The sequence below is a fragment of the Chelonia mydas genome, chromosome 28 (genome assembly GCF_015237465.2).
Source record: "Chelonia mydas isolate rCheMyd1 chromosome 28, rCheMyd1.pri.v2, whole genome shotgun sequence".
In the NCBI taxonomy this organism is placed as follows: Eukaryota; Metazoa; Chordata; order Testudines; family Cheloniidae; genus Chelonia; species Chelonia mydas.
The window spans coordinates 3,815,800-3,828,025 of NC_051268.2; the positions used below are offsets into that span (position 1 = coordinate 3,815,800).

The 12,226-nt window shown below is 48.3% G+C and overlaps 2 protein-coding genes and 3 non-coding genes across 8 annotated transcripts in view; 3 read left to right on the forward strand and 2 right to left on the reverse strand.

Moving 5' to 3' along the window:
- LOC102943236 (zinc finger protein 883) overlaps window positions 1-12,226 on the forward strand; it is a 2,438,435-nt gene that overhangs the window by 386,348 nt on the left and 2,039,861 nt on the right. The gene's annotated exons all lie outside the window — the stretch shown is intronic.
- LOC114020163 (zinc finger protein 501) overlaps window positions 1-12,226 on the reverse strand; it is a 1,907,800-nt gene that overhangs the window by 352,349 nt on the left and 1,543,225 nt on the right. The window lies entirely within an intron of this gene.
- On the forward strand, window positions 3,455-3,540 carry TRNAS-UGA. Its single transcript has one exon. It is a non-coding gene; the product is annotated as a tRNA-Ser (tRNA).
- Window positions 5,219-5,292, reverse strand: TRNAT-UGU. Its single transcript has one exon. It is a non-coding gene; the product is annotated as a tRNA-Thr (tRNA).
- TRNAV-AAC lies at window positions 9,905-9,977 on the forward strand. Its single transcript has one exon. It is a non-coding gene; the product is annotated as a tRNA-Val (tRNA).

A 12,226-nucleotide genomic window follows, 5' to 3' on the forward strand; every position in this document is an offset into this window, starting at 1 on the left:
CAGCTCCAGGTGCGATTTGGCCCTCCTGATTTCATTCCTACATGCCCGAGCAATATTTTTATACTCTTCCCTGGTCATATGTCCAACCTTCCACTTCTTGTAAGCTTCTTTTTTATGTTTAAGATCCTCAAGGATTTCACCGTTAAGCCAAGCTGGTCGCCTGCCATATTTACTATTCTTTCAACTCATCGGGATGGTTTGTCCCTGTAACCTCAACAGGGATTCCTTGAAATACAGCCAGCTCTCCTGGACTCCTTTCCCCTTCATGTTAGTCCCCCAGGGGATCCTACCCATCAGTTCCCGGAGGGAGTGGAAGTCTGCTTTCCTGAAGTCCAGGGTCCGTATACTGCTGCTTACCTTTCTTCCCTGTGTCAGGATCCTGAACTCAACCAACTCATGGTAACTGCCTCCCAGATTCCCATCCACTTTTGCTTCCCCCACTAATTCTTCCCTGTTTGTGAGCAGCAGGTCAAGAAAAGCTCCCCCCCAGTTGGCTCGTCTAGCACTTGCGCCAGGAAATTGTCCCCTACGCTTTCCAAAAACTTCCTGGATTGTCTATGCACCGCTGTATTGCTCTCCCAGCAGATATCAGGAAAATTAAAGTCACCCATGAGAACCAGGGCATGCAATCTAGTAGCTTCTGCTAGTTGCCAGAAGAAAGCCTCATCCACCTCATCCCCCTGGTCCGGTGGTCTATAGCAGACTCCCACCACTACATCACTCTTGTTGCTCACATTTCTAAACTTAATCCAGAGACACTCAGGTTTTTCCACAGTTTCGTACTGGAGCTCTGAGCAGTCATACTGCTCCCTTACATACAGTGCTACTCCCCCACCTTTTCTGCCCTGCCTGTCCTTCCTGAACAGTTTATAACCATCCATGACTGTACTCCAGTCATGTGAGTTATCCCACCAAGTCTCTGTTATTCCAATGACATCATAACTCCTTGACATCACCAGGACCTCCAGTTCTCCCTGCTTGTTTCCAAGGCTTTGTGCATTTGTATACAAGCACTTGAGAGAACCTGCTGATCGCCCCTCCTTCTCAGTATGAGGCAGGAGCCCGCCCCTCACAGACGTTCCTGCCTGTGTTTCCTCCCGGTATCCCGCTTTCCCACTTACCTCAGGGCTTTGGTCTCCTTCCCCCGGTGAACCTAGTTTAAAGCCCTCCTCAATAGGTTAGCCAGCCTGCTCACAAAGATGCTCTTCCCTCTCTTCATAAGATGGAGCCCATCTCTGCCCAGCACTCCTCCTTCATGGAACACCATCCCATGGTCAAAGAATCCAAAGCCTTCTCTCCGACACCACCTGCGTAGCCATTCGTTGACTTCCACGATCCGACGGTCCCTGCCCCGTCCTTTTCCTTCCACGGGGAGGATGGACGACAACACCACTTGTGCCTCAAACTCCTTTATCCTTCTTTCCAGAGCCACGTAGTCCGCAGTGATCCGCTCAAGGTCATTCTTGGCAGTATCATTGGTGCCCACGTGGCGAAGCAGGAAGGGGTAGCGATCCGAGGGCTTGATGAGTCTCGGCAGTCTCTCCGTCACATCACGAATCTTAGCCCCTGGCAAGCAGCACACTTCTCGGTTTTCCCGGTCAGGGCAGCAGATAGATGACTCAGTCCCCCGGAGGAGAGAGTCCCCGACCACCACCACCCGCCTCCTTCTCTTGGGAGTGGTGGTCGTGGAACCCCCCATCTCAGGACAGTGCATCTCATGCCTTCCAACCAGCGGAGTCTCCTTCTGCTCTCTTCCCTCAGATGTATCATCTGGTCCACTCTCCGCATTAGTACCTGTGGAGAGAACATGAAAGCGGTTAGTTACCTGTGTCTGCGTTGCTGAAACCCGGACATCCCTCCTTCTTCTTCTGGAGGTCACATGTTGCCAAGCCTCTTCACTGGCCTCTTGGCTCAGCTGTGTAACCTGCTCTCAACAGCAAACAAATCAATTCCACGTCCCCTCCCCGGATAAATCAGCCTGGAGCCAAGGGCAGCACGGCACGATTCCCTTTACTTCCCACCGAGGCATGAGGGAACCCAGGGCAATACTAGAAGAGCTGATGGAACTGACGTGGGGAAACCAGCTTTTAATAACAGGCAGCTCAAGTTTAAGCTAAGTGTTTTTACCAATTTTTACAACATTCAATAACCCTTCAATCATCGGGTCACCATCCATAAAATTGCTTCAGCCTTGTAGTCTACCAAGTGCAAAACTAAACATCTCTTCAAATCCAAGGGCGTGGAGACCAGTCAGTGTTCAGAGTCATCCCACGTGAAAGAACCATGTTGTGGTTCAGACCGGCCCCATCATCTGGCCATTGACTTTCTCTCCTCTCCCTTAAAAGTTTTAGTATTTTGCATCAAAACTTTCTTCCCTCAGGAGAGACCTGGGAACCAGGGCTCCCAGCCAGACAAACACCTTTAAGAGGAGGCATCCCTCTCCCTGTCAAAAAACGATCTCCCTCCTTCAGTTCAGTGACAGCCTGAATTGTTCCTTGTCCCGGAAGAGCCGGAGGACTGAAAGCAGCAACATCAAACCCTTGTGTAGCTCGCAGGAATGAACACAAACACTCCCTTGTGTCTGAAGAGATGTTTAGTTTTTACCCTTCGTAAACGACAAGGCTAAAGGGAAAGGCGGTGGCACAAGATATAGAGTAAAACACTGCACAATCATCACAGTTATGCCCATAGTGATTGCAAACTTTTTTATATACTTATTATCATCAGTGTATTATTTTCTCTGGAATCTAGACCATGACTATACCTTGACCAAGAAATTTGGACCTTGATAAAATAATCGACTACCCCTGGTTAAGGCAATGGACTTGATACCCACCCGGGTGTCCCTACACAGGTACAAGTACTAACAACAAGGGCTGCCTTTTAGCCATAGTTTTTAATCAGGGCAAGAAATTGATACAAACCCGTTACATCATTTCTCAGCCCGAGTCCTTCACCCACATTCCTTAGGGCATTGCGCCACCACGTGAATGGTTCATTTCCCTCCTCAATTTCACACAGAGACACAATTTCCTTTGCACAGATCCATGAACAGTAAAACCTCCCTGTGTCTCTTGTCTGAGCCAGGGCATTCAATTCCATTGAAACCTTCTCTCCTGCAATGGCAATAGTCAGACAGAGGGGATGTAGCTACCTGCATCCCTGACAGTGCCCCAGAGAAATCCTGACCCCTGCTATTGGAATGATGTGCTGGAGATTTGAATAGGAAAGGGACTGTCTGACTTGTCAAAGTGGGGAAGGAAAAACAATCTATTGCAATGTCATTAACCACAAACACACTCCGATCATGCTCCAGCCAGAAGAGAAATGGGCAGAAATTCTCGCTGTTCCACCATGGACACACTTGTGCTGGGGAAGCTGGTCTGAGCAAGCAATTTGAAGTGACAATTCTGTGAGAAGAGAATCATCGTGTAACTAAGCAGCTGTCCATCAAGTAGTTGTGGCCGAGTGGTTAAGGCGATGGATCTGAAATCCCTTGTGGGGGTCCCCCCCATGCAGGTTCAAATCCTGTCAACTACAGAAACGTTAGTGTGTTGTCATCGCTGTTGGTTTTGTGTGTGAGCATCCACAGTGCGAACTGGAGCCAGCTCTGGCCTCGCTCTATCGACATGTGAGACTGCTCTAGCACTTAGGTGTATTTTTATCACTTAGCTAGTTACAGGGGTATAAAAACGAAGAATCAAAATCACAGTCCACCTGTGTAGGGGCCTGCTCTCACTAGGATAGTCGGAGGCCTTGTTCTTAGGCTAAGGCCTTTGGCTAAGCAGCAGGGGCAGCCATAAGCTGGGAAGCGTACGGTCACATTGTCACATCCCAAACCAGACACACCGAAATAAGGTGGTATTGAGTGGTTAGGAAGAAGATCCTGTCCAGAGAGTGCCCATACCACTAGATAAAGAAATGGATCTTAAGATGGTTAAAGAAAACTTAGTTTGCCAGCATCCTGTCTGGCAAGAAATCACTTCTCAATGGTTGTGGTTGTGAAACCCTCATTTCTGTATGTTTTATCTTTATGCCCCCCAGTTTTCTATTGTTAATCTGTCTGGTTCGCTAATTGTTTCTGTCTGCTGTACAATTAATTTTGCTAGATGTAAGTTAATTAAGGTAGTGCGATATAATTGGTTAGAGAATTATGTTACAATATGTTAGGATTGGTTAGTTAAATTTCAGTAAAACGATTGGTTAAGGTATAGTTGAGAATATTATTATGTAAACTGGGGTCAAACAGGAAGTGGAGGGGAAATTGGAATCATGCTTGCTAAGGGGGGGGACGGGAAACAGGGACACAGGCAAGGCTCTGTGGCGTCAGAGCTGGGAAGGGGGATACAGGGTAAATGCTCTGTGGCATGAGAGCTGGGAAGGGAACACTGGGGAACAGACTCTATTGGCGTATAGAGATAAGCCCAACTGGTGTGAAGGGCTCCGAAATATGCTTGCTTGGAAACTAACCCCAATAAACATCGCCTTGTCTGCGCTTTGGACTTCTGGCCTTTTGCTGCTTGCCTGACAAGAACCAGGGAAGCGGGAGGGTTGAGGGAAAGCTCTTTAACATGGACCATAGTGTGTCCATAGTGTGTCTCTGCATGTTGTTGGCCAAGTGATCACAGCACCTGGAGGGGTTTTGCTACTTGTCACTAGCACAGTATTGTAAGAGGCAGCCCAGATTCAACAGCCGTGCCTGCAAGATGGGTTACAGCAACCTTTACCTTGTTTCCCTGTTCATCCGATGCCTCCTTTCAACTCTTGTAAGCAAAAAGACCTGTTCCTTTTGCAAGCATGTGTATGGCTAGTCAAAGGCGGGTTTCTCCGTTAACAAAAAAGATTGACCAAAAGGTGACAAGAGGAGGCACGTTCAGCAAGGCAGCACTGGATGCTGGATCCTGAATTTGCTCTTTATCTAACAGGTTTATTGGCAAGCTCTGCCACGGTGCCACTCTCTAGGACTTCTCCCATAACAGCTCCATCTTTCATCAACTATAAAATGAAAGGTGAAAGCACAGTAATTCTCCATTTCCTGCAAGCCCTGCAGAGAACCCTCTAGAAGGGTCTCTGTGCATAGACACTTCTAGTGAATTGCATGGGCGTGGGACACAAGCTCTGGTGTCACAGCAATTGCAGTCAAAGCCAAGGGAGGTCTCTTCTGTTTCCTAGGAAGACAGAGGAAAACATGAGCAGAGGAGACAAAAGCTGTATAACCAGGCACCACTGGGAGTTGAACCCAGGATCTCCTGTTTACAAGACAGGTGCTTTAACCTACTAAGCCATGGTGCCTTCCTCAACTAGCTATTTGCAACTCTTCCCCTTGATGGTCCAAGACAACAGCTTCAAATGCCAAATACAGACGTTCCCCATTTCCCACAAAACTTGCAGACCTTGAGTGGGCTGGCTTTCTGTGCATGGAAAGCCACAGCTGAGTTGACAGAGGGCTTCTCACATGTGCTTCTCCCACAAGCTGCTGTGATCCTAGAGTGGTTAGTGCTCTGGGTTTCACTCACAGCAAGTTCAGCTCAACTCTGGTCATGGTAACTTTCCATCAGCTCCAGACTTATCATTTGCCACTTTCCAAGGCTTCGCCACAAGGAAGCTCTCTCCGTCCTGAACGAGCACTTACAAGGATTGTGCTCTGAGGTCTTTTCTTTTTATGAGAAGAGATACAAAAAGAGGAGCCTAGCAGACAAGCCAGGTTCAGCAAGGAAGAACTGGCAGGCCAAGCCATGATCTCCTGGTTCGTAGGAAGGCTCTTCAGCCCAGCTCTTCCCAAAGATCACTATCTAGAGGCCACTTCCCACAGAGAACAATTATGGTTACAGACCCAACCTGAAATTAGAGCAGGATATTTGCAAGCTTTATCTCTTCGCAAACATGGCATCACAGAGGAGAAAGCACTCCTTCATTTCATATTTATTGCTACTGATCTCACTGACAAACTTCCTTTTCTCGGTGCTGCTTTGAGCACTTCGGGGAGTTTTTCCTCTTCTCCCTTCCAGCTGTGGTTATGGGACTGCAGCAGCTCCCCAGGTGGCCAACTTTGTTCTTTCGCTTACATCCTTCACTTCTTTGCATGAAGCTTTGTGTGCCACCAGCTTACTTCATATCTGAGACCTCAGGTACCAGCAGCTAGTTACAAAGGCTAAATTCCCATTGCCATCAGTGGGAGGTTATCCTGGGCTGCCAGGGCTGCAGGACGTGGCCCATGATCAGTCAAGCTGCTACAGCAGCTGCGCTCTTAAGTGGTGAGTCCGGAAGCCTATTACCAAACTGCTCTGCCATCGCCTGCAGGGCGGCCCCACTGGCTAAGAATCTGGCAGAAGAGAGACCCAGGAGGAGAGAAGGAAAATGTCCTCAGCAGTCACAGCCGGCAGGAGCAGCAAAGGCTGAGTATCAGACACACTTTTTCACCAGGACAATAAATGTGTACAACCTCCTGATATATCCTCATTTTATTCCCCCCTCTCAAGGAACCCCTATTCTGCTCTATTACGCTCTCATGGGATAAAAGGGGAGGTCCTCTCGTGGATCAATAACTGGTTAAAAGGTAGGAATAAATGGTCAGTTTTCAAAATGGAGAGAGGCAAATAGTGGTGTCTCCCAGGGGGTCGGTACTGGGATCAGTACTCTTCAACATATTCCTGAATGATCTGGAAAAAGGGGTAAACAATGAGGTGGCAAAATTTGCAGATGATCCAAAACTACTCAGGAGAGTTAAGTCCAAAGCAGACTGCAAAAAGTTACAAAAAACTCACAAAACTGGGTGAAAGGGCAACAAAATGGCAGAGGAAACTCAATGTTGATAAATGCAAAGTCATGCACATTGGAAACCATAATCCCAACTATACATATAAAATGATGAGGTCTAAAATAGCTGTTGCCACTCAAGAGAGGGATCTTGGAGTCACGGTGGAGAGTTCTCTGAAAACATCCACTCAATGTGCAGCGGCCGTCAAAAAAGCAAAGAGAATCTTGGGAATCATTAAGAAAGGGATAGATAGTAAGACAGAAAAGATCATATTGCCTCTATATAAATCCATGGTACGCCTACATCTTGAAGACTGCATGCAGATGTGGTTGCCCCACCTCAAAGACATATTGGATTGGAAAAAGTTCAGAAAAGGGCAACAAAAATGATTAGGGGTATGGAGCATCTGCCATATGAGGAGAGATTAATAAGACTGGGACTTTTCAGCTTGGAAAAAAAACGACTAAGGGGGGATATTATAGAGGTCTATAAAATCAGGACTGGTGTGAGTAAGTAAATAAGGCAGTGTTATTGACTCCCTCTCCTAAGACAAGAACTAGGGGCCACCAAATGAAATTAATTGGCAGCACGTTTAAAACAAACAAAAAGAAGTATTTTTTCACACAACCCAGTCTACATGTGGAACTCCTTGCCAAAGGATATTGTGAAGGCTAAGACTATAACAGCATTCAAAAAATGAAGCAGATCTATTCATGGAGGATAGGCCTATCAAAGGGTGTTAGCCAAGATGGATAGGGATGGTGTTCCTCCCCTCTGTTTGCCAGGAACTGTGAATGGGCGACAAGGGATAGATCACTTGATGATTACGTGTTCTGTTCATTCTTTCTGAAGCACTTGACATTTGCCACTATGGGAAGACAGGATACTGGGCTATAGGGACCTTTGGTCTGACCCAGTATGGCTGTTCTTACGTCCTTATGGCCCTATGCTCCTTTCATATATATTCCTGGGATTCTGCCTTACAAGGTGTCCCTGAGATCTCACTCAAAATGCCCCAGACAGGCAAACGCTCTGGGATCCTGAAGTCTCTGCCACCCATGTTGTACCTTGTCGCTCATCACTAACCCTTGATGCTGCTCCTTTCTATAGACTGTGAAAAGGGGGAGGCAGTGCAGGAGCCTTCTGGGGATGCAGATCCAACACTTTGGGAGAGACAGATTGTTTGAGGCATCAGATTGCTGTAAGCCAGGGGAGGCCAACCTGTGGCTCCAGAGCCACGTGCGGCTCTTCAGAAGTTAATATGCGGCTCCTTCTATAGGTGCTGACTCCGGGGCTGGAGCTACAGATGCCAACTTTCCAATGTGCCGGGGGTGCCCACTGCTCAACCCCTGGCTCTTCCACAGGCCCTGCCCCCACTCCAACCCTTCCAGCCCACTCCCCTGAGCCTGCCGTGCCCTCGCTCCTCTCCCCTCCGCCCAGAGCCTCCTGCATGCCACGAAACAGCTGAGTGGGTGGTGCGGGGAGGGAGGAGGAGACACTGATCGGCGGGGCAGTCGGTGGGTGGGAGGCGGTGAGAGCTGGGGGGGTGGAGTTGATGCAGGGCTGCTGACATATTACTGTGGCTCTTTGGCAATGTACACTGGTAAATTCTGGCTCCTTCTCAGGCTCAGGTTGGCCACCCCTGCTCTAAACCATGCAGCCTCCCCCTAAAACAGGGGCCTGTTCCAGCCCTGAGTCTGGGCTACGGGGATCCCTCCCACAGAGCAGGGTGCCCACAGATTACAGCCTGAAAATAGGTATGTGAAACTAACTCCTGTTCTCCCCGACAGGCTTCCCCTACATCAAAAGGCACCCCAGGCAAGAAGCGTCTGCGGTGCCCCCGCTCACATGTTAAACTTCTGAATATTTTATTTTTATTGCATTTGCAACTCATTTCATGATTTTGATGCACAATTTGTATGCGTGATTTTCTCTGTCATATAAGATGATACATTTGCAGGCTAGGATCTGTACATCTGTTTTTAATTCATGCCAGAAATAATCAAACACAAAAGTTTATTTCCTTTAAGCATATAGAATTTTTTTTTAAATTTTAACAGTAACTGAAATGTACTAACATCTAGAAATTGAACGGCCACCAACACAGGGTGGATCAGTCTTAACTAGTGTTACAGTGAGAAACAACGTTCGACTGTTAACCCGAGTCCTTTAGTTCAAAGGTCACTTTCTCGACTTTGTCCTCATGAACTGAAGTGCAGCATTAGAGAGATGCAAAGACTGGCCAATGGCATTTTCAAGTGATAAAATAGCAAGTGATGTCGGTCTCTCCTTGGCCATCATAGACTGAACATATGTTTTAATGAGCCTGAGCTTCAAGGCGAGGGTGGATCTGTCCACCTCCTTCCCCTGTGCTGCTGGGCACCAAGTCCCTGGCGGCCAGTCGGTAAAGCCGGGAATACAGGGTGGGGTGCCAAGTGGCAGCAGGCCTCTTGCCACCAGGGTTCAGTTGCCCAACTTCCTCCCCGTGCCGCTAGGCCCCAGTCGCCTGCAGCCACCAGGTAAGCCAGGAACTAAGGCAGGAATGGGGGGAGGAAGCAAGTCAAGCTGAGCAAGGCAGGCAAAAATTCATCTTGCCTTCGTGGGCCACTCACAGTGAGGTCCTTTTTGTGTGCCATGGCTGACAAAAACATCCCAGACAGAGAAACAGCAGGCCAAACAGAAACCTAGTAACTGTCAAAGTAGCTCAGCCAGGAGCGCATTAGACTGAAGATTTAAAGGTCCCTGCTTCAATCCCAGGCTTCGGCATGTTGTTTTGTCCCTTTGTGTGCAGGGGTGGGCTGTTTTCTGGAAGTGCAGCCGTGCCTTTACCCGCCATGGGTCCCTCATTTCGGGCTCTGCAGCAGGAAAAAGCAGCGTGGGCTTGTGCACCAAGTTGGCCCACCTGAGCTTTCTTTCTTCTCTTGCTCTTTCTCAGCAAGGGGAAGAAAAAGAAGCTCTCCTTCAAGCTGGAGTCACAAGGGAGACGTAAGGATGACTTCCTGAGCACCAGCTACAGTCCTTTGCTCTACCAGCTGACCTACCGAAGGGCTGCCACCACTTTCTCCAGGTCTGCCCATAAGTGTGTGCCAGGGTGAGCGCCAGCCAAGTGGATGGAATTTGAAGGGAGGGGCAGAGCTCTGTAACAGAGTTTCTGTAGTGTAGTGGTTATCACGTTTGCCTAACACGCAAAAGGCCCCTGGTTCGAAACCAGGCAGAAACATGATGGCTTACTTTTTCTAGCTGTCCAGCAAGGCGCTCCTCCTTCTACCACTGGCCTGTTCCTGGGGTAACCCCAACCCCCGCAGGACAGAGGGTGGTGAAATGAGCTGAGAAATCAAGAGGGTCTAGGCCAGTCACCTTTTGGAGCCTTGTGGCTTTGCCTCCTCTGCCCTAGGACGTTGGCCTATGGAGGCCGGCTCTTCCGGCTGCCCTCCTTTGCGTGACTTGCCAAAGGAGGGAGTGAGGCAGGAATAGGGCAAAAGAGGAAAGTCATGCTGAGGAAGGCAGGGCTGAAGCTAAGTGCCTCAGTGGGGTTAGCAGAGAGTCACCGTTTGTTCTGCCAAAGCCTGGGGGGGTGTGGTTGGTTGCTGGGAGGTTGAATCCTGTGCCTGCCTCTTGGCATCCCAGGGATGGCTACTTGTAGCCCAGGAAAAGAAGCGGGGTTCTGGGTGGAAGGAAAAGAAGCAATGGTTAGGCCGAGTGGGATCCTTTCTCATCAAGATAGTGTGCTGTGGTGGGCCTGGGAATTGCCTGTGAGCAGTGGGTGGACATGTTCCAGTGAGAACCGCTGCTCCTTTCTGGCCTTCGCTGCTGTGCCAGTATACAGGGTGAATAAGCCTGAAGCTTCTTTAGCAGATAGTGTCGTTTCTTCTGGTAATCCTCAGTGGGATCAGAGGATAATGGCTTGTAGAATGTGGAGTTAGAGAGCTGCCTAGCAGCCTCTTGTTCATATTCCAACTTAGTCATGATGACAACAGCACATCCTTTGTTAGCCTTTTTTATTATGATGTCAGAGTTGTTCCAGAGGCTGTTGATTTCTATTGTGTGTATACAGGAAGGTTTGAATCTGTAACAGGTATGTTTGGTAAAGCTTAGCTATTTTATGTTTGTAACAGGCTCTTGCCCACCTCCAGCAGACTTTTCAATCACCTACTATGGCAACTTACCAAATGTCATGCAAACTAGTCCATTCCTCCCCATAGTCAATCTCTGACCAGAATGTTAGAATGAGGCAGAGAACTGGGAAAGTATCACAATAGGAACACATTAAAAAGTGGGATTAATCAAAGATGGGATGCAGACGGAGCCTGTTCTATAGCTGGTGAAGTGACAGGGACACACTCCCACTCCTGCTGGTTCTGAAATAACAAGAGAAGCAGGTCAAAGAGAATGAGCTCATGTGGGAGCTCTAGGCAGCTGCCCTGTCAGTGCATCACACATCTGGGAGGTGTTACACAAAACACAGCACTTCCCCTCTGGAAGAGAAACCCTTCCCCCCACTGCCACCACTTCATTATACTATCCAGGGGGCTGTTTGTTCTGCAGGACTTTGATCTCTCTGGGTCGCCATGGTGATTCATAAAAGAGCCATTGGGGAGCAGGAGTCATCCCAATAGAAATCTCTTCACTTCTTTCTTAGTGCACCTTCTTATCCCTGGCTTTGGGTGCTTTGAAGTTGGCTCTCCAGTCTTGATTTTAGGCGGGATCTTGACCACCTTCTGGGGCTTGGCAGATTACACCTTTTGAGGGCTTTTCTCTGCCTTTTTGGACCCCCGGCAGTCACCGCATTCTGATGATTATTCCTAGACTTGGGCGTGGTGGTCTTCCTGGGGATCTTGGCAGCTTTAGCCAGGTTCTTGGTGGCTATATTCCTGCTCAGAGCCACTGTCTTCTTCTCATGCCATGTCCTTGTCCTAGCTGCTGGTTGAATGTGAAGGAGCCAAGGTGCTGGTGACTTTAGCCTGCACCAAGTTGCCTTTGCTCATCAGACTCCTGAACCCCAACTGGATGTGGTTCTTGTTCTTCTGCACAGCATAGCTGCTAGGGGGCTTATTCCTTCACCCACTTCCTTCCCTGGTCCTTCTCGCATGAACAGAGAGCAACAATACCCAAAGTCCAAAGGTGCAAACAATTCGATGTTTATTGGGGTGAACTTCCAGCAAGCATGATTCCAGTTTCCTTCCTTAGTGTCCCCCTTCCCAGCTCTGACACCACAGAGCCTTACACCTGTGTCCCTGTTCCCATTTCCCCCTTTAGCTAAATATGATTCCAATTTCCCCACCCTGGAGTTCTGCTTAGCTATACCTTAACCAATCATTTTCCTGAAATTTAACTAACCAATCCTAACATATTGTAACATGATTATTTAACCAATTATATCCCACCACCTTAATTAGTTTACACCCAGCAAAATTAATTATACAGCAGACAGAAACAATCACAGAACTAGACAGGGATGATACAGACAAA